The sequence below is a fragment of the Panulirus ornatus genome, chromosome 42 (genome assembly GCF_036320965.1).
Source record: "Panulirus ornatus isolate Po-2019 chromosome 42, ASM3632096v1, whole genome shotgun sequence".
NCBI lineage: Eukaryota > Metazoa > Arthropoda > Malacostraca > Decapoda > Palinuridae > Panulirus > Panulirus ornatus.
Window position 1 is genome coordinate 17,411,916 of NC_092265.1, and position 25,096 is coordinate 17,437,011.

Sequence of the window (25,096 nt, forward strand, 5' to 3'; positions counted from 1 at the left end):
ACACTGGCACTATGCAAGCATTCCGCCAATCCTCAGGCACCTCACCATGAATCATACATACATTAAATAACCTTACCAACCAGTCAACAATACAGTCACCCCCTTTTTTTAATAAATTCCACTGCTATACCATCTTCCGCAAAGCTTTTACTACCTCTTCTCTGTTTACCAAATCATTTTCCCTAACCCTCTCACTTTGCACATCACCTCGACCAAAACACCCTACACCTGCCACTCTATCATCAAACACATTCAACAAACCTTCAAAATACTCACTCCATCTCCTTCTCACATCACCATTACTTGTTATCACCTCCCCATTAGCCCCCTTCACTGAAGTTTCCATTTGATCCCTTGTCTTACGCATTTTATTTACCTCCTTCCAAAACATCTTTTTATTCTCCTTAAAATTCAATGATACTCTCCCACCCCAACTGTCATTTGCCCTCTTTTTCACCTTTTGCACCTTTCTCTTGACCTCCTGTCTCTTTCTTTTATACATCTCCCACTCATTTGCATTATTTCCCAGCAAAAATCATCCAAATGCCTCTCTCTTCTCTTTCACTAGTAATCTTACTTCTTCATCCCACCACTCACTACCCTTTCTAATCAACCCACCTCCCACACTTCTCATGCCAAAAGCATCTTTTGCACAAGCCATCACTGCTTCCCTAAATACATCCCATTCCTCCCCCAGTCCCCTTACCTCCTTTGTTCTCACCTTTTTCCATTCTGTACTCAGTCTCTCCTGGTACTTCCTCACACAAGTCTCCTTCCCAAGCTCACTTACTCTCTCCACTCTCTTCACCCCAACTTTCTCTCTTCTTTTCTGAAAACCTCTACAAATCTTCACCTTAGCCTCCACAAGATAATGATCAGACATCCCTCCAGTTGCACCTCTCAGCACATTAACATCCAAAAGTCTCTCTTTCGTGCACCTATCAATTAACACGTAATTCAGTAATGCTCTCTGGCCATCTCTCTTACTTACATACGTATGCTTATGTATATCTCTCTTTTTAAACCAGGTATTCCCAATCACCAGTCCTTTTTCAGCACATAAATCTACAAGCTCTTCACCATTTCCATTTACAACACTGAACACCCCATTTACACCAATTATTCCCTCAACTGCCACATTACTCACCTTTGCATTCAAATCATCCATCACTATAACCCGATCTCGTGCATCAAAACCATTAACACACTCATTCAGCTGCTCCCAAAACACTTGCCTTTCATGATCTTTCTTCTCATGCCCAGGTGCATATGCACCAATAATCACCCATCTCTATCCATCCACTTTCAGTTTTACCCATATCAATCTACAATTTACTTTCTTACACTCTATCACATACTCCCACCACTCCTGTTTCAGGAGTAGTGCTACTCCTTCCTTTGCTCTTGTCCTCTCACCAACCCCTGACTTACCTCCCAAGACATTCCCAAACCACTCTTCCCCTTTACCCTTGAGCTTCGTTTTACTCAGAGCCAAAACATCACGGTTCCTTTCCTCAAATATACTACCTATCTCTCCTTTTTTCTCATCTTGGTTACATCCACACACATTTAGACACCCCAATCTGAGCCTTCGAGGAGGATGAGCTCTCCCTGCATGACTCCTTCTTCTGTTTCCCCTTTTAGAAAGCTAGAATACAAGTAGGGGAGAGTTTCTAGCCCCCCGCTCCTGTCCCCTTTAGTTGCCTTGTACGACACAGGAGGAATGCGTGGGAAGTTTTCTTTCTCCCCTATCCCCAGGGATATATATATATATATATATCCCTGGGGATAGGGGAGAAAGAATACTTCCCACGTATTCCCTGCGTGTCGTAGAAGGCGACTAAAAGGGGAGGGAGCGGGTGGCTGGAAATCCTTCCCTCTCATTTTTTTCAATTTTCCAAAAGAAGGAACAGAGAAGGGGGCCAGGTGAGGATATTCCCTCAAAGGCTCAGTCCTCTGTTCTTAATGCTACCTCGCTATCGCGGGAAATGGCGAATAGTACGAAAGAAAGAAAGAAAATATATATATATATATATATATATATATATATATATATATATATATATATATATATATATATTTTTATTCATTATACTTTGTCGCTGTCTCCTGCATTAGCGAGGTAGCGCAAGGAAACAGATGAAAGAATGACCCAACAGACCCATATACACATGTATATACATACATGCCCACACACGCACATATACATACCTATACATTTCAACATACACATATATATACATACATAGACATAAACATATATACACACATGCACATATTTCATACTTGCTGCCTTTATTCATTCCCGTCGCCACCCCACCACATATGAAAATAGCTTACCCCTCCCCTGCAAGGTAGTGCTAGGAAAGGACAAAAGGCCAAATCAGTTTACTCTGTCTATAGCTGTCATGTGTAATGAACTGAAACCACAGCTCCCTTTCCACATCCGGGCACAACAAAACTTTCCATGGTTTACCTCAGTTGCTTCATATGCCCTGGTTCAATCCATTGACAGCACGTCGACTGCGGTGTACCACATCGTTCTAGTTCACCCCTTTCCTTGCACGCCTTTCACCCTTCTGTAGGTTGAGGACCCAATTGCTGAAAATCCTTTTCACTCCATCCTTCTGCCTCCAATTTGGTCTCTCACTTCTTGTTCCCTCCACCTTTGACACATATATCCTCTTTGTCAATCTTTCCTCACTCATTCTCTCCATGTGACCAAACCATTTCAATACACCCTCTTCTGCTCTCTCAACCACACTCTTTTTATTACCACACACCTCTCTCACCCTTTCATCACTTATTCAATCAAACCACCTCACACCACATTTTGTCTTCAAATATCTCATTTCCAGCACATCCACCCTCCTCTGCACAACCCTATCTATAGCCCATGCCTCACAACCAATACCCATTTTTGCTCCGAGATAATGTTCTCACCTTCCACACATTCTTCAATGCCCCCAAAACCTTCACCTCCTCCCCCACCCTGTGACTCACTTCCACTTCCATGGTTCCCTCCACTGCCAAATCCACTCCCAGATATCTAAAACACTTCACTTCCTCCTGTTTTTCTCCATTCAAACTTACCTCCCAATTTACTTGTCCCTCAACCCTACTGAACCTAATAACATTCCTCTTATTCATATTTACTCTCAGCTTTCTTCTTTCTCACACTTTACCAAACTCAGTCACTAGCTTCTGCAGTTTCTTACATGAATCAGCCACCAGTGCTGTATCATCAGCAAACAACAACTGATTCACTTCCTAAGCTCTCTCATCCACAAGACTGCATACTTGCCCCTCTTCACCATGAACCATACATATTTTGAATATTCTCACCAACCAGTCAACAACACATTCACCCCCTTTTTAATAAATTCCACTGAAATACCATCCAAACCCGCCGCCTTGCCAGCTTTCATCTTCCGCAATACTTTCACTACCTCTTCACTGTTTACCAAATCATTCTTCTTGACCCTCTCACTTCGCACACCCCCTTGACCAAAACATCCTATATCTGCCACTCTGTCCTCAGACACATTCAACAAACCTTCAAAATACTCACTCTATCTCCCTCTCACCACTGCTTGTTATTACCTCCCCATTTGCCTCATTCATCGATGTTCCCATTTGTTCTCTTGTCTTACGCACTTTATTTACCTCCTTCCAAAACATCTTTTTATTCTTCCTAAAATTTAATGATACTCTCTCACCCCAACTCACTTTTGCCCTATTTTTCACCTCTTGCACCTTTCTCTTGACCTCCTGCCTCTTTCTTTTATACATCTCCCTGTCATTTGCACAATTTTCCTGCAAAATTGTGGCTTGGGTGTGTGATGTCTCCATGGTTGTTTGATTTGTTTACGGATGGGGTTTTAGGAAGGTGAATGCAAGAGTTTTGGAGAGAGGGGTAAGTATGTAGTCTGTTGTGGATGAGAGGGCTCGGGAAGTGAGTCAGTTATTGTTCACTGATGATACAGTGCTGAAGGTTGATTCGGGTGAGAAACTGCAGAATTTGGTGACTGAGTTTGGTAAAGTGTGTGAAAAAAGAAAGTTGAGGGACAAGTTAATTGGGAGGTAAGTTTAGATGGAGAAAAACTGGAGGAAGTGAAGTGATTTAGATATCTAGGAGTGAACTTAGCAGCAGATGGAACCATGAAAGCGAAAGTGAGTCACAGGGTGGGGGAGAGGGCGAAGGTTCTTGCAGCATTGAAGAACGTTAGGAAGGCAAGAAGGTTATCTTGGAGCGCAAAAATGGGCATGTTTGAAGGAATAGTGGTTCCAACAATGTTATATGGTTGCGAGGCATGGGCTGTAGATAGGGTTGTGCGAAAGGCCCATCCACTCATATACACATATATATACATAAATGCCCATATGTGCACATATACGTATACATATCAACATGTACACATATATGTACATATACATACACATACACAAACATATACATATAAGCACATTTATACATTCATACTTGCTTGCCTTCATCTATTCCTGGTGCCACCCTGCCTTACAGGAAACAGCATCGCTACCCCCTACTTCAGCGAGGTAGCACCAGGAAAACATAAAAAAGGCCACATTCATTCACCTTCAGTCTCTAGCTGTCGTGTGTAATGCACTGAAACCAAAGCTCCCTAACCACATCCAGGCCTCATTCACCTTTCCATGTTTTACCCCAGGTGTTTCACATGCCCTGATTCAGTCCATTGACAGCACATTGACCCCAGTATACCACATTGTTCCATTTCACTCTATTCCTTGCATGCTTCTCACCTCCTATATGTTCAGGCCTCAATTCCTCAAAACCTTTTTAACTCCATCCTTTCACCTCCAGTTTGGTCTACTTCTCCTTGATCCTTCCACATCTGACACGTATTTCCTCTTTGTCAACCTTCCTTATTCATTCTTTTCTTATGTCCCAACCATTTCAACTCACCCTCTTCTGCTTTCTCAACCACACTCTTTTTATTTCCACTCATCTCTCTTACCCTTTCATTACTTACTTGATCAAACCACCTCACACCACATATTGTCCTCAAACATTTCATTTCCAACACATCCACCCTCCTCCGTGCAACCCTATCCACAACCATATAATGTTGTTGGAACTGTTATTCTTTCAAACATTACCATTTTTGTTCTCCGAGATAACATTCTTTACTTCCACACATTCATCATTGCTCCCAGAACCTTAACCCCTCCCTAACTCTGTGACTCACTTCCACTTCCATGTTTCCAATTGCTGATAAGTCTACTTCCAGATATCCAAACACTTCTTCCTCCAATTTTTCTCCATTCAAACTTACATCCCAATTAACTTGTCTCTCAACCCTACTAATCTAATGACCTTGCTCTTATTCACATTTACTCTCAAGTTTCTACTTTCCCACCCTTTTCCAAACTCAGTCACCAACTTCTGCTGTTTCTCACTCGAATCAGCCACTTGAGCTGTATCATCGGCGAACAACAACTGATTCTTTTTCCACTACCTATTATTACCTCCCCACTTGCCCCCTTCACTGATGCTCCCATTTGTTCTCTTGTCTTACGCATTTTATTTACCTCCTTCCAAAACATCTTTATGTGTGATGTGAGGTGGTTTGATCAAGTAAGTAATGAAAGGATAAGAGAGATGTGTGGAAATAAATAGAGTTTGGTTGGGAGAGCAGAAGAGGGTGTGTTGAAAAATGATTTGGACATATGGAGAGAATGAGTGAGGAAAAATTGACAAAGAGGATGTATGTGTCAGAGGTGTAGGGAACAAGAAGTGGGAAACCAAATTGGAGGTAGAAGGATGGAGTAAAAAAGATTTTGAGTGATTGGGGCCTGAACATACATGAGGGTGAGAGGCCCACAAGGAAGAGAGAGAATTGGAATGATGTGGTATACTGGGGTCAACAAGCTGCCAATGGTCTGAACCAGGGCATGTGAGATGTCTGGGGTAAATCATGGAAAGGTCTGTCAGGATTGGATGTGGATAGGGATCTGTGATTTTGGTGCATTACACATGACAGCTAGAGACTGAGTGTGAATAAATGTGGTCTTTTGGCTGTTTTCCTGGCGCTACCTCGCTGAAGCAGGGGGTGGGGATGGTGTTTCCTCTGGGGTGGGGTAATGCTAGGAATGGATGAAAGCAAGCAAGTATGAATATGTACAGGCATATATATATGTATCATCAGCGAACAACAACAACTGACTCACTTCCCAAGCTCTCTCATCCCCAACAGACTTCATACTTGCCCCTCTTTCCAAAACTCTTGCATTCACCTCCCTAACAACCCCATCCATAAACAAATAAACAACCATGGAGACATCACACACCCCTGCCACAAACCTACATTCACTGAGAACCAATCACTTTCCTCTCTTCCTACATGTACACATGCCTTACATCCTCGATAAAAACTTTTCACTGCTTCTGACAACTTGCCTCCCACACCATATATTCTTAATACCTTCCACAGAGCATCTCTATCAACTCTATCATATGCCTTCTCCAGATCCATAAATGCTACATACAAATCCATTTGCTTTTCTAAGTATTTCTCCCATACATTCTTCAAAGCAAACACCTGATCCACACATCCTCTACCACTTCTGAAACCACACTGCTCTTCCCCAATCTGATGCTCTGTACATGCCTTCACCCTCTCAATCAGTACCCTCCCATATAATTTCCCAGGAATACTCAACAAACTTATACCTCTGTAATTTGAGCACTCACTCTTATCCCCTTTGCCTTTGTACAATGGCACTATGCACGCATTCCGCCAATCCTCAGGCACCTCACCATGAGTCATACATACATTAAATAACCTTACCAACCAGTCAATAATACAGTCACCCCCTTTTTTTATGAATTCCACTGCAATACCATCCAAACCTGCTGCCTTGCCGGCTTTCATCTTCCGCAAAGCTTTTACTACCTCTCCTCTGTTTACCAAATCATTTTCCCCAACCCTCTCACTTTGCACACCACCTCGACCAAAACACCCTATATCTGCCACTCTATCATCAAACACATTCAACAAACCTTCAAAATACTCACTCCATCTCCTTCTCACATCACCACTACTTGTTATCACCTTCCCATTTGCGCCCTTCACTGAAGTTCCCATTTGCTCCCTTGTCTTACGCACTTTATTTACCTCCTTCCAGAACATCTTTTTATTCTCCCTAAAATTTAATGATACTCTCTCACCCCAACTCTCATTTGCCCTCTTTTTCACCTCTTGCACCTTTCTCTTGACCTCCTGTCTCTTTCTTTTATACATCTCCCACTCAATTGCATTTTTTCCCTGCAAAACTCGTACAAATGCCTCTCTCTTCTCTTTCACTAATAATCTTACTTCTTCCTCCCACCACTCACTACCCTTTCTAATCAACCCACCTCCCACTCTTCTCATGCCACAAGCATCTTTTGCGCAATCCATCACAGCTTCCATAAATACATCCCATGATACAGCGCTGGTGGCTGATTCATGTGAGAAACTGCAGAAGATGGTGACTGAGTTTGGTAAAGTGTGTGAAAGAAGAAAGTTAAGAGTAAATGTGAATAAGAGCAAGGTAATTAGGTACAGTAGGGGTGAAGGTCAAGTCAATTGGGAGGTAAGTTTGAATGGAGAAAAACTGGAGGAAGTAAAGTGTTTTAGATATCTGGGAGTGGATCTGGCAGCGGATGGAACCATGGAAGCGGAAGTGGATCATAGGGTGGGGGAGGGGGCGAAAATCCTGGGAGCCTTGAAGAATGTGTGGAAGTCGAGAACATTATCTCGGAAAGCAAAAATGGGTATGTTTGAGGGAATAGTGGTTCCAACAATGTTGTATGGTTGCGAGGCGTGGGCTATGAATAGAGTTGTGCGCAGGAGGATGGATGTGCTGGAAATGAGATGTTTGAGGACAATGTGTGGTGTGAGGTGGTTTGATCGAGTAAGTAACGCAAGGGTAAGAGAGATGTGTGGAAATAAAAAGAGCGTGGTTGAGAGAGCAGAAGAGGGTGTTTTGAAATGGTTTGGGCACATGGAGAGAATGAGTGAGGAAAGATTGACCAAGAGGATATATGTGTCGGAGGTGGAGGGAATGAGGAGAAGTGGGAGACCAAATTGGAGGTGGAAAGATGGAGTGAAAAAGATTTTGTGTGATCGGGGCCTGGACATGCAGGAGGGTGAAAGGAGGGCAAGGAATAGAGTGAATTGGATCGATGTGGTATACCGGGGTTGACATGCTGTCAGTGGATTGAATCAGGGCATGTGAAGCGTCTGGGGTAAACCATGGAAAGCTGTGTAGGTATGTATATTTGCGTGTGTGGACGTATGTATATACATGTGTATGGGGGTGGGTTGGGCCATTTCGTTCGTCTGTTTCCTTGCGCTACCTCGCAAACGCGGGAGACAGCGGCAAAAAAAAAAAAAGAAAAAAAACATATGTATATGTCTGTGTATGTATGTATGTATGTATATGTTGATATGTATATGTATGTATATATGTATATATGGACATTTATGTATACATACATATACATGAGTGGACTGGCCATTCTTCATCTGTTTCGTGGCACTACCTCGCTGATGTGGGAAACAGCATTTTTGTATAATGAGAATATATGTGAAGTTTTAAATTAATGAAGCAGCCAACTTACATTAAAAGTCATCTGTGGAATCAGTAGATTCTGAATTTTTCTAATACATTTAAGTATCGTCCACAGCATTTAATCATATTCTGTGCTTTTAAGTTGTTCAGAGGTGAGCTGATTATAAATGTCATCATATCTACCTCATGTATTTATTTTCTTATGAACCAGTTTTTGTCTAACTAAGAATGGGGTAGAGCATCTGAGCTGGGTTGTCAAAGAGTGACAGGTTTTATCATGTTAATTATTTAACAAATGGTAATCAACTCTTATTGAGGGACTTGATGGTCTGTTTATATTTAGAAGAATTGATTTCTTTATGTGAGATCCTAGGTTTAGTACCATTCAGTTTAGAAGATTTAGTGAACTAAAATCTTATTTTCTCTGATTTTTTTTTTTACTTTAACATCTTTTCCCTCTGCCTCTTCTCTTTAATTGAAGTCTTTTAATTTTGTGCTTCTCAAATGGCTAAAGGGGTTAGCCACTTGCTCATTCATACTCTGCAAAAATTTGTAAGTTTATGGGATCTATTGTTTGAACGGCAGAAAATGAATAACTGCTAAAGATTACTGTCTGTTTTGAAAATCACTGGCTAGATACTTATGGGGTTTACAAATTGAGCTATCTATAGTCAAAATGCTATGATACATAGAAAACAAATCTTCTTGTGCCTCAGTGTAGGTTCTATGTCACTGTTCCAATACGCTAAATATATATATATATTTATCATAGAAATGAGATATTTACCATGAATTTATCACAGAAATGAGATACAGTATGTACCTCTTTAATCTGGCTACTTTAGGACCTGGCCACTGCCGGACCACAGAAAATGCTGGAAAACGGAAATTGACCCCTAAGGGAACCCCTCTTGTAAACATGTGTCTAACTTCCTAGTCTTGCCAGCTCACTCTAAAAGTAAAACAAAGCTTAAAACAGGAAATAATACAATGTTAATGCTTCCAAACAAGGTTTTTATTGTTACATCAGATTACATCAGAAGTACTTGCACATCATGGGCAGAGGAGGTATAGGGAAGTGGATTTCCTTCACTGGAATGACCCTTGGCAGTGTTATTAATGACCTTTAACCACTGTTGCAATGTAGCTTGCTTCTTGTACTTTGGCTTTTCCGTAATTTTTTTTGACTCAAATAAATTGACATGATATCATGTTTTGTTATAAAGTCCCTTTGCTCGAGTCCTGTACTTGAATCTCGTCATCTGGATACATTTATCTATGGAAATTTTTTTCCACTTCCTTGTTTCCCTCTGCATTTTCTTCATGATGACCTTTTTTCTTCTCACCTTGCTGAACCATCTCCACAATTTCTTTATCAGTTGGTTGATAAACAACAGACTCATCATTATTAGTGTTCATCCATTCCTCTAATTTTTCCTCTGTAATCTCTTTGGTTATTGCCAACAGCGCTGCCCTGGTGGCAGATTCAAAACGTGCCAGACCATGGGAGTTGCTGGACCACAGAGCGCCTGATTAGAGAGGTACAACATGTATTTACAAATTCATATCCTGGTTTAGGTAGCAGTGGGTTTTGCTATACATAGATAGGCTTGAGCGCATATTTAATGTGCTAACAGTTTTTGATAGGAGTGTGTGTTAGAACATTTTTATTTATAGTGGAAGAGGTTGAGGAAGCTTTTTCAGGTATGGGATCAAAAGTTAAAGGTGTATGATTTGTAAAATGAGTATCTGATAAGGTATGGTTTGCTAAAAGTGGTGTATACATTGTTGTAAGATTTAGAAAAAGTATACGTAAGGGACACAGATGGAAGGAAATCGTAAGAGAGTCCCTTCAGGAAATTAAGTATGTATCAAGAGAGAAAAGTATGAGAAATTGTCAGCAGAAGAGGCTTTGCATGAGCCACCTAGGTGTAGAGTAAGAACTGACATATCATATAGGAAAATAAGTCAATACCACTTCATAGTTACTGAATCAACTTTGTGTTTTCCTTTGCATATGTAGTTCTGTACCTAAATTTTTAAGAATTTTACTGTGCTGAAAGATCTGCTTTGTGGATTCACATTATTTTACAGATGATATTTAGTAAACCAAATTACTTGGTGATGTGTTCATGGCATGCTTTGGTGTAAGACTTGTCAGAGATGTACAGAAAAATATTGGTATGCATACTCTTTGTTGCACATCAGTATAAGGATGGTATGTATTCACTTTGTAAGTGAAGAAACTAATTGTTTTCTTTCCACTGTTTCATGCTGGAACATATTTAATAAATGTGATAAATATTTTTGGGTTTTACTGTACCTTTGATTTTTTATAACCTTGTATGAAAGTTTAGTTTACAGAATTGTGCTCTGATTTCCAGATGAATTTGAAAGGGAAAACTATGTTTAAGTGAATGCCTGTCATGTATTCTTGGTCTATGTCTCCTTTGGGATAAATAACCATATTCCTGCACTTCACTTGTAAGATCACCAGTGATGTACAGTGAGACTATATATCTGTCATAGTGCAACCTGTGACAAAGAGGACCACAGGGCCATTATGGATGAAGTCTTGCTGTACATGAGTAGTGAATCCTTCCTTAAAAAAAAGTATGAGTGCTATTCCCTATGATATAACATAATAATGGGTCTTCAAGGAAACCCTATACCTGTTGCATAATGCAAGTTGTGCAAAACCTAATGATGTTACCATCCTCATAGCAATTTTAACTTATGGTCACAAGTTTTGAATATAAAAATTTTGTACTAACAAACCTGAGAACTCAAATGGCAATATTCAGCATATATTTCAAAGAGACCTTCATCTCAGATGGCCAAAAGATGTTTCTTCACCTAATTCCTAAAACCTGCATGATTTACAGTTTACCTTTTATTATTGTTACAAGATACAAAGGCATTTGGAGAGCAACAGACAACTGAGTCCTTTCAAGGCTGTTTGCTTGGTTAGAGGTGATTAGTGATGTCAGAAGAATAATTCTTACACAGAAGTCCCTTGTCAACCAAGAACAGGGTTTAAATGAGATTTAACTAAGAGCAAGACACCAACACTCGCTTTATTTCCCCATCACAATTAAAGAGACTGTGAACTGCAATCGTGTGTTTGGCAAGGAAATGATCTATTTCTAATATCTAACCAAGATTCAGACACTGACATCATATAAAAATCCTTTTTACGCTTATCTTATGCTTTAACATAATTCAGATTTTTAGACCATTTACATTTCTTTCTTAAATACTTTTGTGGAGCTTATTTGTTTGTTTTCACTAATGCTCATAAAAATTTATGTTAAGACTAGGAATTGTAATGTAAAGAAAAAAATATGAAATTAGTGAATACTAGACATCACAACTGTATCTTATAATGTAGGTCAAGGGTGGTGACTGCAAATTGTAACTTTTTTAAGTAGATTAATCTTTGTCCTCTGTTTTTGGTTGAACTAGTTGCATACAGGAATCAAATCTATTGCAGATTAGTGATAAATAGTAACATTTTAATTTTCATAAAGCATTAGAACTTAATGGTCATAAAGTATTCCTTAGCATGAAAAAGTTAAGTTTGTTTTTACAGAATTATATATTTAAGCTTCCTTTAAGAAGTTTATCAATCAATTTACATTACTGTCTGAGACCTCAAAGTTCAGTACTGGTTGTCCTTGCTATGTCATTTTCGCATATACAGCATTACAATGTTGATGAATTAGCTCATATTGTGAATAGAAGGGAATAATTTTTCAAAAATTTGAAATGATGCCTGAATGCAATAGCATCAGACTACCTTCGTTAATGTTTACTGCACTAAACTAGTATTACTCGTATGCCACATCCTCAACATCAGTCTCACCTAGTCTCATCCATTCGTTTTGTGTTTATTTGTTTTGAGAGACCAAAACCTTATAAAACTGAGTGGAAAATGTCCAGTAAGTGATAGTTGTCCCTTTGTTATGAAAAAACAAGGAAAACTACTAATCTAGAAATAAAATGAAATTTAAGCATTTTGATGCTGGCCAGTGGGCAGTGGATACCACAAGAGTTATTGGCTTACTTCCTAAACTGGTGAAAACAAGTTGTGTTAATGCAGACAAACTTAAAGAATATGTTTATAGTATATTCATTTTTATTATACTTAACTGCCGTCTCCTGCATTAGCAGGGTAGCGCAAGGAAACAAGGGAATGGCCCAACCCACCCACATACACATAAACATCCACACCGACACATATACATTTCAACATATACATACATATACATAAACAGACATATACATATACACACATGTACATATCATACTTGCGGCCTTCATCCATTTCTGTCACCATCCCGCCACACATGAAATAGCATCCATCCCCCCCCGTGAGGCAGTGCCAGGAACAGGCAAAAAAGGCCACATTCGTTCATACTCAGTTTCTAGCTGTTATGTGTAATGCACCGAAACCACAGCTCCCTTTCTACATCCAGGCCCCACAGATTTCTCCATGGTTTACCCCAAATGCTTCACATGCCCAGGTTCAATCCATTGACAGCAAGTTGATCCCAGTATACCACATCATTCCAATTCTCTCCGTTCCTTCCACACCTTTCACCCTCCCGTATGTTCAGTTCCCAATTGCTCAAAATCTTTTTCACTTCATCCTTCCACCTCCAATTTTGTCTCCCTCTTCTCCTTCTTCCCCCTGCTTCCAACACACACATGCCCCTCATGAATCTCTCCCCACACTCTCTCCACGTGTCCAACGACCTCAACACACCTTCTTCTGGTCTCTCAACCACATTTTTTTCATTACCACGCATCTCTTTCACCCTTTCACCAGTTACTTGATCAAACCACCTCACACCACATATTGTCCTCAAACATTTCATTTCCAACGCATCCATCCTCTTCTGCACAACCCTATCTATTGCCCATGCCTCGCAACCATATAACATTGTTGGAACCACTATTCATTCAAACGTACCCACCTTTGCTCTCTGAGATGTTCTCGCCTTCCACACATTCTTCAACGCTCCCAGAACCTTTGCTCCCTCCCCCAATTGGTGACACTTCTGCTTCCATGATTCTATCCGCTGCTAAGTCCACTCCCTGATATCTTAAACACTTCACTTCCTCCAGTTTTCTCCATTCAAACTTACCTCCCAATTTACTTGTCCCTCAACTCTACTGAACCTAATAACCTTGCTCTTATTCACATCTACTCGCAGCTTTCTTCTTTTACAACCAAACTCAGTCACACTTCTGCAGTTTCTCATCCGAATCAGCCACCAGCACTGTATCATCAGTGAACAACTACTGACTCATTTCCCAAGCCCTCTCATCCACAACAGACTGCATATGTGCCCCTCTCTCCAATATTTGCATTTACCTCCCAAACCACCCCATCCATAAACAAATTAAACAACCATGCAGACATCACACACCCCTGCCAAAAACTGACATTTACTAGGAACCATTCACTTTCCTCTCTTCCTACTCGTACACATGCCTTACATCCTTGGTAAAAACTTTTCACTGCTTCTAGCAACTTACCTCCCACACCATATACTATTAAAACCTTCCACAAAGCATCTCTATCCACCCTATCATATGCCTTCTCCAGATCCATAAATGCTACATACAAATCCATCAGTTTATCTAAGCATTTCTCACATACATTCTTCAAAGCAAACATCCTCTATCACTTCTGAAACCACTCTGCCTTTCCCCAATCTGATGCTCTGTACATGCCTTTACTCTCTCAATAAATATCCTCCCATATAATTACCCTGGAATACTCAACAAACTTATGCCCCTGTTATTTGAACACTCACCTTTATCCCCTTTGCCTTTGTACAATGACACTATGCTTGCATTCTGCCAATCCTCAGGCACTTCACCATGATCCATACATACAATGAATATCCTCACCAACCAACCAACAGCACAGTCACCCCCTTTTTTTATCAATTCTACTGCGATACCATCCAAACCCCCACCTTGCCAGCTTTCCTCTTCCGCAAAGCTTTCACTTCGTCTCTGTTCACCAAACCATTCTCCCTGACCCTCTCACTTCACACACCACCCCGACCAAAACACCCTATATCCACCACTCTATCATCAAACACATCCAACAAACCTTCAAAATCTTCATTCCATCTTCTCTCATCAGTACTTGTTATTGCCTCCCCATTTGCCTCCTTCACCAATGTTCCCATTTAATGATACTTTCTCACTCCTATTCTCATTTGCCCTCTTTTTCACCTCTTGCACCTTTCTCTTGACCTCCTGCCGCTTTCTTTTATACATGTCCCAGTCCTTTGTACTACTTTCCAGCAAAAATCATCCAAACACCTCTATCTTCTCCTTCACTGACAATCTTACTTCTTCATCCCACCATTCATTACCCTGTCTAACCTGACCACTTCCCACCTTTCTCATGCCACATGCATCTTTTGCACAAGCCATCACTGCTGTCCTAAATAAATCCCATTCCTCCCCCACTCCCCTTACATCATTTGCTCTCACCTTTTGCCATTCTGCACACAATCTCTCCTGGTACTTCCTCACAGAAGTCTCCTTTCCAAGCTCACTTACTCTCACCACTCTCTTCTCCCCCAACATTCTCTCTTCTTTTCTGAAAACCTCTACAAATCTTCACCTTCGCCTCCACAAGATAGTGATCAGACATCCCTTCAGCTGCCCCTCTCAACACATTCACATCCAAAAGTCTCTCTTTTACATGCCTATCAATTAACACATAATCCAATAATGGCTCATAGTGTAAAACTTTAAATGCAGCTAAAATTACTACAAGAAGATGTGGACTTATGGAAAACATGGATCAATGATCAAAATCAACCCAAAATGCCATTTAGTATGGTGTATTAGTAGGAAAAAGCTGAACACTTGTTTCAATACTTGCCCATTCCCTCAGGGAACTTCCATCAAGTGGTGGCCATGGCATGGTAAAAGATTCTCAACTTATTCCTGTCTTTACATGCCTCTCCATATTCACCATTCCGAGCATTTTTCCACCATTTTTCTCTCTCTAGTATTCTTCCACCCTATTTGCCCATGTCACTGATGGTCTTCCTCTTACACCAACCCTTTGCACTCTCCACAAGCCCAAACCACCTCAAAGTATTGCGTTTCATCCATTCTACCATTGCACATCTCATTCCCTTTGCGTTCCCTGCCATACCTTATCTTTCATACACCCCTTCATTTCTTTCTTCACTCCTTCTCATCATACCACATGCTCTTATCAAATAGCTCATTTCCACAGCCTAAATTCTTGACCTCTGTGACTCATTCCATGTCCATTTTTGGGCTGTATAAGCCAGGGTTGGGAGGAGTATGCTGTCCCTTAATCCACTCATTATTCTATTATGGGACCCATTGACTCTTCTACCCTGTACTGCTCTCTCGCTTATCTCTCCTTCCATATCATCAAACTTACCCAAGACAGCTTCTAAATATCTAAATTCTCCCACTTCTTCCAGTCTTTCTACACTAACATCCAAAGCTCAATTTAGTATACTTTCTTCTTTCACCCTATATAGTATAAAAGCTATACTTTCATTCTGTTTCCTTCCAAACATCATTACTTTGATTTTACTTACATTTACCTTCAATCACCTATGCTCACACATCATAAAACACAACCCTCTACAACTCCTCTACAGCTTCAGCAAACAACAGTATCATCCCACAAGCCACCATTATCTCTGCCACACTCCATCTTTGCACCCCTCTTCCCTAGTTATTCTTTCATCTCTGTCATCACTCCATCCATATATATATATATATATATATATATATATATATATATATATATATATATATATATATATATATATATTATTTATTTATTTATTTATTTATTATACTTTGTCGCTGTCTCCCGCGTTTGCGAGGTAGCGCAAGGAAACAGACGAAAGAAATGGCCCAACCCCCCCCCCCCCATACACATGTATATACATACGTCCACACACGCAAATATACATACCTACACAGCTTTCCATGGTTTACCCCAGACGCTTCACATGCCCTGCTTCAATCCACCGACAGCACGTCAACCCCGGTATACCACATCGATCCAATTCACTCTATTCCTTGCCCTCCTTTCACCCTCCTGCATGTTCAGGCCCCGATCACACAAAATCTTTTTCACTCCATCTTTCCACCTCCAATTTGGTCTCCCTCTTCTCCTCGTTCCCTCCACCTCCGACACATATATCCTTTTGGTCAGTCTTTCCCCACTCATTCTCTCCATGTGCCCAAACCACTTCAAAACACCCTCTTCTGCTCTCTCAACCACGCTCTTTTTATTTCCACACATCTCTCTTACCCTTACGTTACTTACTCGATCAAACCACCTCACACCACACATTGTCCTCAAACATCTCATTTCCAGCACATCCATCCTCCTGCGCACAACTCTATCCATAGCCCACGCCTCGCAACCATACAACATTGTTGGAACCACTATTCCTTCAAACATACCCATTTTTGCTTTCCGAGATAATGTTCTCGACTTCCACACATTCTTCAAGGCCCCCAGAATTTTCGCCCCCTCCCCCACCCTATGATCCACTTCCGCTTCCATGGTTCCATCCGCTGCCAGATCCACTCCCAGATATCTAAAACACTTCACTTCCTCCAGTTTTTCTCCATTCAAACTCACCTCCCAATTGACTTGACCCTCAACCCTACTGTACCTAATAACCTTGCTCTTATTCACATTTACTCTTAACTTTCTTCTTCCACACACTTTACCAAACTCAGTCACCAGCTTCTGCAGTTTCTCACATGAATGAGCCACCAGCGCTGTATCATCAGCGAACAACAACTGACTCACTTCCCAAGCTTTCTCATCCCCAACTGACTTCATACTTGCCCCTCTTTCCAAAACTCTCGCATTTACCTCCCTAACAACCCCATCCATAAACAAATTAAACAACCATGGAGACATCACACACCCCTGCCGCAAACCTACATTCACTGAGAACCAATCACTTTCCTCTCTTCCTACACGTACACATGCCTTACATCCTCGATAAAAACTTTTCACTGCTTCTAACAACTTTCCTCCCACACCATATATTCTTAATACCTTCCACAGAGCATCTCTATCAACTCTATCATATGCCTTCTCCAGATCCATAAATGCTACATACAAATCCATTTGCTTTTCTAAGTATTTCTCACATACATTCTTCAAAGCAAACACCTGATCTACACATCCTCTACCACTTCTGAAACCACACTGCTCTTCCCCAATCTGATGCTCTGTACATGCCTTCACCCTCTCAATCAATACCCTCCCATATAATTTACCAGGAATACTCAACAAACTTATACCTCTGTAATTTGAGCACTCACCCTTATCCCCTTTGCCTTTGTACAATGGCACTATGCACGCATTCCGCCAATCCTCAGGCACCTCACCATGAGTCATACATACATTAAATAGCCTTACCAACCAGTCAACAATACAGTCACCCCCTTTTTTAATAAATTCCACTGCAATACCATCCAAACCTGCTGCCTTGCCGGCTTTCATCTTCCGTAAAGCTTTCACTACCTCTTCTCTTTTTACCAAATCATTTTCCCTAACCCTCTCACTTTGCACACCACCTCGACCAAAACACCCTATATCTGCCACTCTATCATCAAACACATTCAACAAACCATCAAAATACTCACTCCATCTCCTTCTCACATCATTACTACTTGTTATCACCTCCCCATTTGCGCCCTTCACTGAAGTTCCCATTTGCTCCCTTGTCTTACGCACTTTATTTACCTCCTTCCAGAACATCTTTTTATTCTCCCTAAAATTTAATGATACTCTCTCACCCCAACTCTCATTTGCCCTTTTTTTCACCTCTTGCACCTTTCTCTTGACCTCCTGTCTCTTTCTTTTATACATCTCCCACTCAATTGCATTTTTTCCCTGCAAAACTCGTCCAAATGCCTCTCTCTTCTCTTTCACTAATACTCTTACTTCTTCATCCCACCACTCACTACCCTTTCTGACCAACCCACCTCCCACTCTTCTCATGCCACAAGCATCTTTTGCGCAATCCATCACTGATTCCCTAAATACATCCCATTCCTCCCCCACTCCCCTTACTTCCATTGTTCTCACCTTTTTCCATTCTGTACTCAGTCTCTCCTGGTACTTCCTCACACAGGTCTCCTTCCCAAGCTCACTTACTCTCACCACCCTGGAAAAAATGTAGCTTAGACATTGAAGCTTATTGATACAGTGGTCAAATTGATGAGAACTACTATTGACGTTTGTGTAAATAAATTATACATTTCCTTTTTCCATAGCCAGAGGTTGAACCATATGTGACATCCATTTTCCCATTTCATTTCAAGCTAGAAGTTTCAGTTTCCTAAATTGTTTCTTACGTTTTTCATAGATATATATATATATGTATGTGTGTGTGTGTGTGTGTGTGTATATGTGCGTATGTATGTGTGTGTGTGTGTGTGTATGTATATATATGTGCATATTATCCCTGGGGATAGGGGTGAAAGAATACTTCCCACGTATTCCTCGCGTGTCGTAGAAAGCGACTAGAGGGGACGGGAGCGGGGGGCCAGAAATCCTCCCCTCCTTGTATTAACTTTCTAAAATGGGAAACAGAAGAAGGAGTCACGCGGGGAGTGCTCATCCTCCTCGAAGGCTCAGAGTGGGGTGCCTAAATGTGTGTGGATGTAACCAAGATGTGAAAAAAGGAGAGATAGGTAGTATGTTTGAGGAAAGGAACCTGGATGTTTTGGCTCTGAGTGAAACGAAGCTCAAAGGTAAAGGGGAAGAGTGGTTTGGGAATGTCTGGGGAGTAAAGTCAGGGGTTAGTGAGAGGACAAGAGCAAGGGAATGAGTAGCAATACTCTTGAAACAGGAGTTGTGGGAGTATGTGATAGAATGTAAGAAAGTAAATTCTCGATTAATATGGGTAAAACTGAAAGTTGATGGAGAGAGGTGGGTGATTATTGGTGCATATGCACCTGGGCATGAGAAGAAAGATCATGAGAGGCAAGTGTTTTGGGAGCAGCTGAATGAGTGTGTTAGTGGTTTTGATGCACGAGACCGGGTTATAGTGATGGGTGATTTAAATGCAAAGGTGAGTAATGTGGCAGTTGAGGGAATAATTGGTATACATGGGGTGTTCAGTGTTGTAAATGGAAATGGTGAAGAGCTTGTAGATTTATGTGCTGAAAAAGGACTGATGATTGGGAATACCTGGTTTAAAAAGCGAGATATACATAAGTATACTTATGTAAGTAGGAGAGATGGCCAGAGAGCGTTATTGGATTACGTGTTAATTGACAGGCGTGCGAAAGAGAGACTTTTGGATGTTAATGTGGTGAGAGGTGCAACTGGAGGGATGTCTGATCATTATCTTGTGGAGGCTAAGGTGAAGATTTGTATGGGTTTTCAGAAAAGAAGAGTGAATATATATATATATATATATATATATATATATATATATATATATATATATATATATATATATATATATATATATATATATATATATATATATGTAGCATTTATGGATCTGGAGAAGGCATATGATAAGAGTTGATAGAGATGCTCTGTGGAAGGTATTAAGAATATATGGTGTGGGAGGCAAGTTGTTAGAAGCAGTGAAAAGTTTTTATCGAGGATGTAAGGCATGTGTACGTGTAGGAAGAGAGGAAAGTGATTGGTTCTCAGTGAATGTAGGTTTGCGGCAGGGGTGTGTGATGTCTCCATGGTTGTTTAATTTGTTTATGGATGGGGTTGTTAGGGAGGTGAATGCAAGAGTTTTGGAAAGAGGGGCAAGTATGAAGTCTGTTGGGGATGAGAGAGCTTGGGAAGTGAGTCAGTTGTTGTTCGCTGATGATACAGCGCTGGTGGCTGATTCATGTGAGAAACTGCAGAAGCTGGTGACTGAGTTTGGTAAAGTGTGTGAAAGAAGAAAGTTAAGAGTAAATGTGAATAAGAGCAAGGTTATTAGATACAGTAGTGTTGAGGGTCAAGTCAATTGGGAGGTAAGTTTGAAAGGAGAAAAACTGGAGGAAGTAAAGTGTTTTAGATATCTGGGAGTGGATTTGGCAGCGGATGGAACCATGGAAGCGGAAGTGGATCATAGGGTGGGGAGGGGGGGGGGGGAAATCCTGGGAGCCTTGAAGAGTGTGTGGAAGTCGAGAACATTATCTCAGAGAGCAAAAATGGGTATGTTTGAAGGAATAGTGGTTCCAACAATGTTGTATGGTTGCGAGGCATGGGCTATGGATAGAGTTGTGCGCAGGAGGATGGATGTGCTGGAAATGAGATGTTTGAGGACAATGTGTGGTGTGAGGTGGTTTGATCGAGTAAGTAACATAAGGGTAAGAGAGATGTGTGGAAATAAAAAGAGCGTGGTTGAGAGAGCAGAAGAGGGTGTTTTGAAATGGTTTGGGCACATGGAGAGAATGAGTGAGGAAAGATTGACCAAGAGGATATATGTGTCGGAGGTGGAGGGAACGAGGAGAAGTGGGAGACCAAATTGGAGGTGGAAAGATGGAGTGAAAAAGATTTTGTGTGATCGGGGCCTAAACATGCAGGAGGGTGAAAGGAGGGCAAGGAATAGAGTGAATTGGATCGATGTGGTATACCGGGGTTGACGTGCTGTCAGTGGATTGAATCAGGGCATGTGAAGCGTCTGGGGTAAACCATGGAAAGCTGTGTAGGTATGTATATTTGCGTGTGTGGACGTGTGTATATACATGTGTATGGGGGTGGGTTGGGCCATTTCTTTCGTCTGTTTCCTTGCGCTACCTCGCAGGCGCGGGAGACGGCGACAAAGCAAAAATAAATAAATATATATATATATATATATATATATATATATATATATATATATATATATATATATTATTATTATTATTATTATTATACTTTGTCGCTGTCTCCCGCGTTTGCGAGGTAGCGCAAGGAAACAGACGAAAGAAATGGCCCAACCCCCCCCCATACACATGTATATACATACGTCCACACACGCAAATATATATATATATATATATATATATATATATATATATATATATATATATATATATATATATATATATATATATATATATATATATATATATATATGGATGATGTGATTATTACCCAAAAGTGCACTTGGGAACTTGTGTTTCATTTTCCCTGTGAACTCATATATATATATTTCTTTCTTTCTTTCAAACTATTCACCATTTCCCGCGTTAGCAAGGTAGCGTTAAGAACAGAGGGCTGGGCCTCTGAGGAAATATCCTCACCTGGCCCCCTTCTCTGTTCCTTCTTTTGGAAGATTAAAAAAACAAGAGGGGAGGATTTCCAACCCCCCGCTCCCTCCCCTTTTAGTCGCCTTCTACGACACGCAGGCAATACATGGGAAGTATTCTTTCTCCCCTATCCCCAGGGATAATACATATATTCACATATACATATACATATACTCACGTGTACTTATTCATACATGCTGCCTTCATCCATTCCTGCCGCAAGACCACCACACATGAAATGGCACCCCCCTAACCCTGTGTGCATTTGAAGTAGCGCCAGGAAAAGACAACAAAGGCCACATTCGTTCACACTCAATCTCCAGCTGTCATGTGTAATGCACCAAAACCACAGCTCCCTTTCCACATCAAGGCCCCATAAAGCTTTCCATGGTTTATTCCAGACGCTTCACAAACCTTGACTCAATCCACAGACAGCATGTCGACCCCGGTATACCACATCATTCCAATTCACTCCATTCCCTGCACGCCTTTCACCCTCCTGCATGTTCAGGCCCCGATCACTCAAAATCTTTTTCACTCCATCTTTCCACCTCCAATTTATATATTATTTATATAATTCATATATTTATATATTTATATTCATATATGTTATCTATTTATTTTACTTTGACGCTGTCTCCTACGTTAGCGAGGTAGCGCAAGGAAACAGACGAAAGAATGGCCCAACCCACCCACACACACATGTATATACATACACATCCACACGCGCAAATATACATACCTATACATCTCAACGTATACATATATATACACACACAGACATATACATATATACACATGTACATAATTCACACTGTCTGCCTTCATTCATTTCCATTGCCACCTCTCCACACCTGAAATAACAACCCCCTCCCCCCTCATGTGTGCGAGGCGGCGCTAGGAAAATTACAACAAAGGCCCCATTCGTTCACACTCAGTCTCTAGCTGTCATGTAATAATGCACCAAAACCACAGCTCCCTTTACACATCCAGGCTCCACAGAACTTTCCATAGTTTACCCCAGATCCTTCACATGCCCTGGTTCAATCCATTGGCAGCACGTCAACCCCGGTATACCACATCGTTCCAATTCACTCTATTCCTTGCACGCCTTTCACCCTCCTGCATGTTCAGGCCCCGATCACTCAAAATCTTTTTCACTCCATCTTTCCACCTCCAATTTGGTCTCCCACTTCTCCTCATTCCCTCCACCTCTGACACATATATCCTCTTTGTCAATCTTTTCTGACTCATTCTCTCCATGTGACCAAACCATTTCAAAACACCCTCTTCTGCTCTCTCAACCACACTCTTTTTATTACCACACATCTCTCTTACCCTATTATTACTTACTCGATCAAACAACCTCAAACCACATACTGTCCTCAAACATCTCATTTCCAGCACATCCCCCCTCCTGTGCACAACTCTATCCATAGCCCACGCCTCGCAACCATACAACATTATTGGAACCACTATTCCTTCAAACATACCCATTCTTGCTTTCCGAGATAATGTTCTCGACTTCCACACATTCTTCAAGGCTCCCAGACTTTTCACACCCTCCCTCACCCTATGATTCATTTCCGCTTCCATGGTTACATCCGCTGTCAAATCCACTTCCAGATATCTATAACACTTCGCTTTCTCCAGTTTTTCTCCATTCAAACTTACCTCCCAATTGACTTGACCCTCAACCCTACTGTAACTAATAACCCACGCATTCCTCACGTGTCGTAGAAGGCGACTAAAGGGGATGGGAGCGGGGGGCTAGAAACCCTCCCCTCCTTGTATTTTCATTTTCTAAAAGGGGAAACAGAAGAAGGAGTCACGCGCGGAGTGCTCATCCTCCTCGAAGGCTCAGAGTAGGGTGTCTAAATGTGTGTGGATGAAACCAAAATAAGAAAAAAGGAGAGATGGGTAGTATGTTTGAGGAAAGGAACCTGGATGTTTTCGCTCTGAGTGAAACGAAGCTCAAGGGTAAAGTGGAAGAGTGGTTTGGGAATGTCTTGGGAGTAAAGTCATGGGCTAGTGAGAGGACAAGAGCAAGGGAAGGAGTAGCACTACTCCTGAAACAGGAGTGGTGGGAGTATGTGATAGAGTGTAAGAAAGTAAACTCTAGATTGATATGGGTAAAAGTGAAAGTGGATGGAGAGAGATGTGTGATTATTGGTGCATATGCACCTGGGCATGAGAAGAAAGATCACGAGAGGCAAGTGTTTTGGGGGCAGCTGAATGAGTGTGTTAGTGGTTTTGATGCACGAGACGGGGTTATAGTGATGGGTGATTTGAATGCAAAGGTGAGTAATGTGGCAGTTGAGGGAATAATTGGTGTACATGGGGTGTTCAGTGTTGTAAATGGAAATGGTGAAGAGCTTGTAGATTCATGTGCTGAAAAAGGACTGGTGATTGGGAATACCTGGTTTAAAAAGAGAGATATACATAAGTATGCGTATGAAAGTAGGAGAGATGGCCAGAGAGCGTTATTGGATTACGTGTTAATTCATAGGCGCGCCAAAGAGAGACTTTTGGATGTTAATGTGCTGAGAGGTGCATTTGGAGGGATGTCTGATCATTATCTTGTGGAGGCGAAGGTGAAGATTTGTAGAGGATTTCAGAAAAGTATAGAGAATGTTGGGGTGAAGAGAGTGGTGAGAGTAAGTGAGCTTGGGAAGGAGACCTATGTGAGGAAGTACTAGGAGAGACTAAGTATAGAATGGAAAAAGGTGAGAACAAAGGAGGTAAGGGGAGTGGGGAGGAATGGGATGTATTTAGGGAATCAGTGATGGCTTGTGCAAAAGATGCTTGTTTTCATGAGAAGCGTGGGAGGTGGGTTGATTAGAAAGGGTAGTGAGTGGTGGGATGAAAAAGTAAGATTATTAATGAAAGAGAAGAGAGGGGCATTTGGACGATTTTTGCTGGGAAATAATACAAATGAGTGGGAGACGTATAAAAGAAAGAGGCAGGAGGTCAAGAGAAAGGTGCATGAGGTGAAAAAGAGGGCAAATGAGAGTTGGGGTGAGAGAGTGTCATTAAATTTAAGGGAGAATAAAGAGATGTTTTGGAAGGAGATAATTAAGTGCGTAAGACAAGGGAACAAATAGAAACTTCAATGAAGGGGGCTAATGGGGAGGTGATACCAAGTAGTGGTGATGTGAGAAGGAGATGGAGTGAGTATTTTGAAGGT

General features: G+C 41.1%; 1 long non-coding RNA gene across 1 annotated transcript in view; it reads left to right on the forward strand.

Annotated features, from left to right (window-relative positions):
• LOC139761942 (uncharacterized) overlaps nt 1–10,903 on the forward strand; it is a 67,726-nt gene extending 56,823 nt beyond the window's left edge. The window contains exon 2 of the long non-coding RNA XR_011715646.1: nt 10,066–10,903. This is a non-coding gene — a long non-coding RNA (uncharacterized lncRNA). The remainder of the gene's footprint in view (nt 1–10,065) is intronic.
• Nucleotides 10,904–25,096: the final 14,193 nt, after the last annotated feature.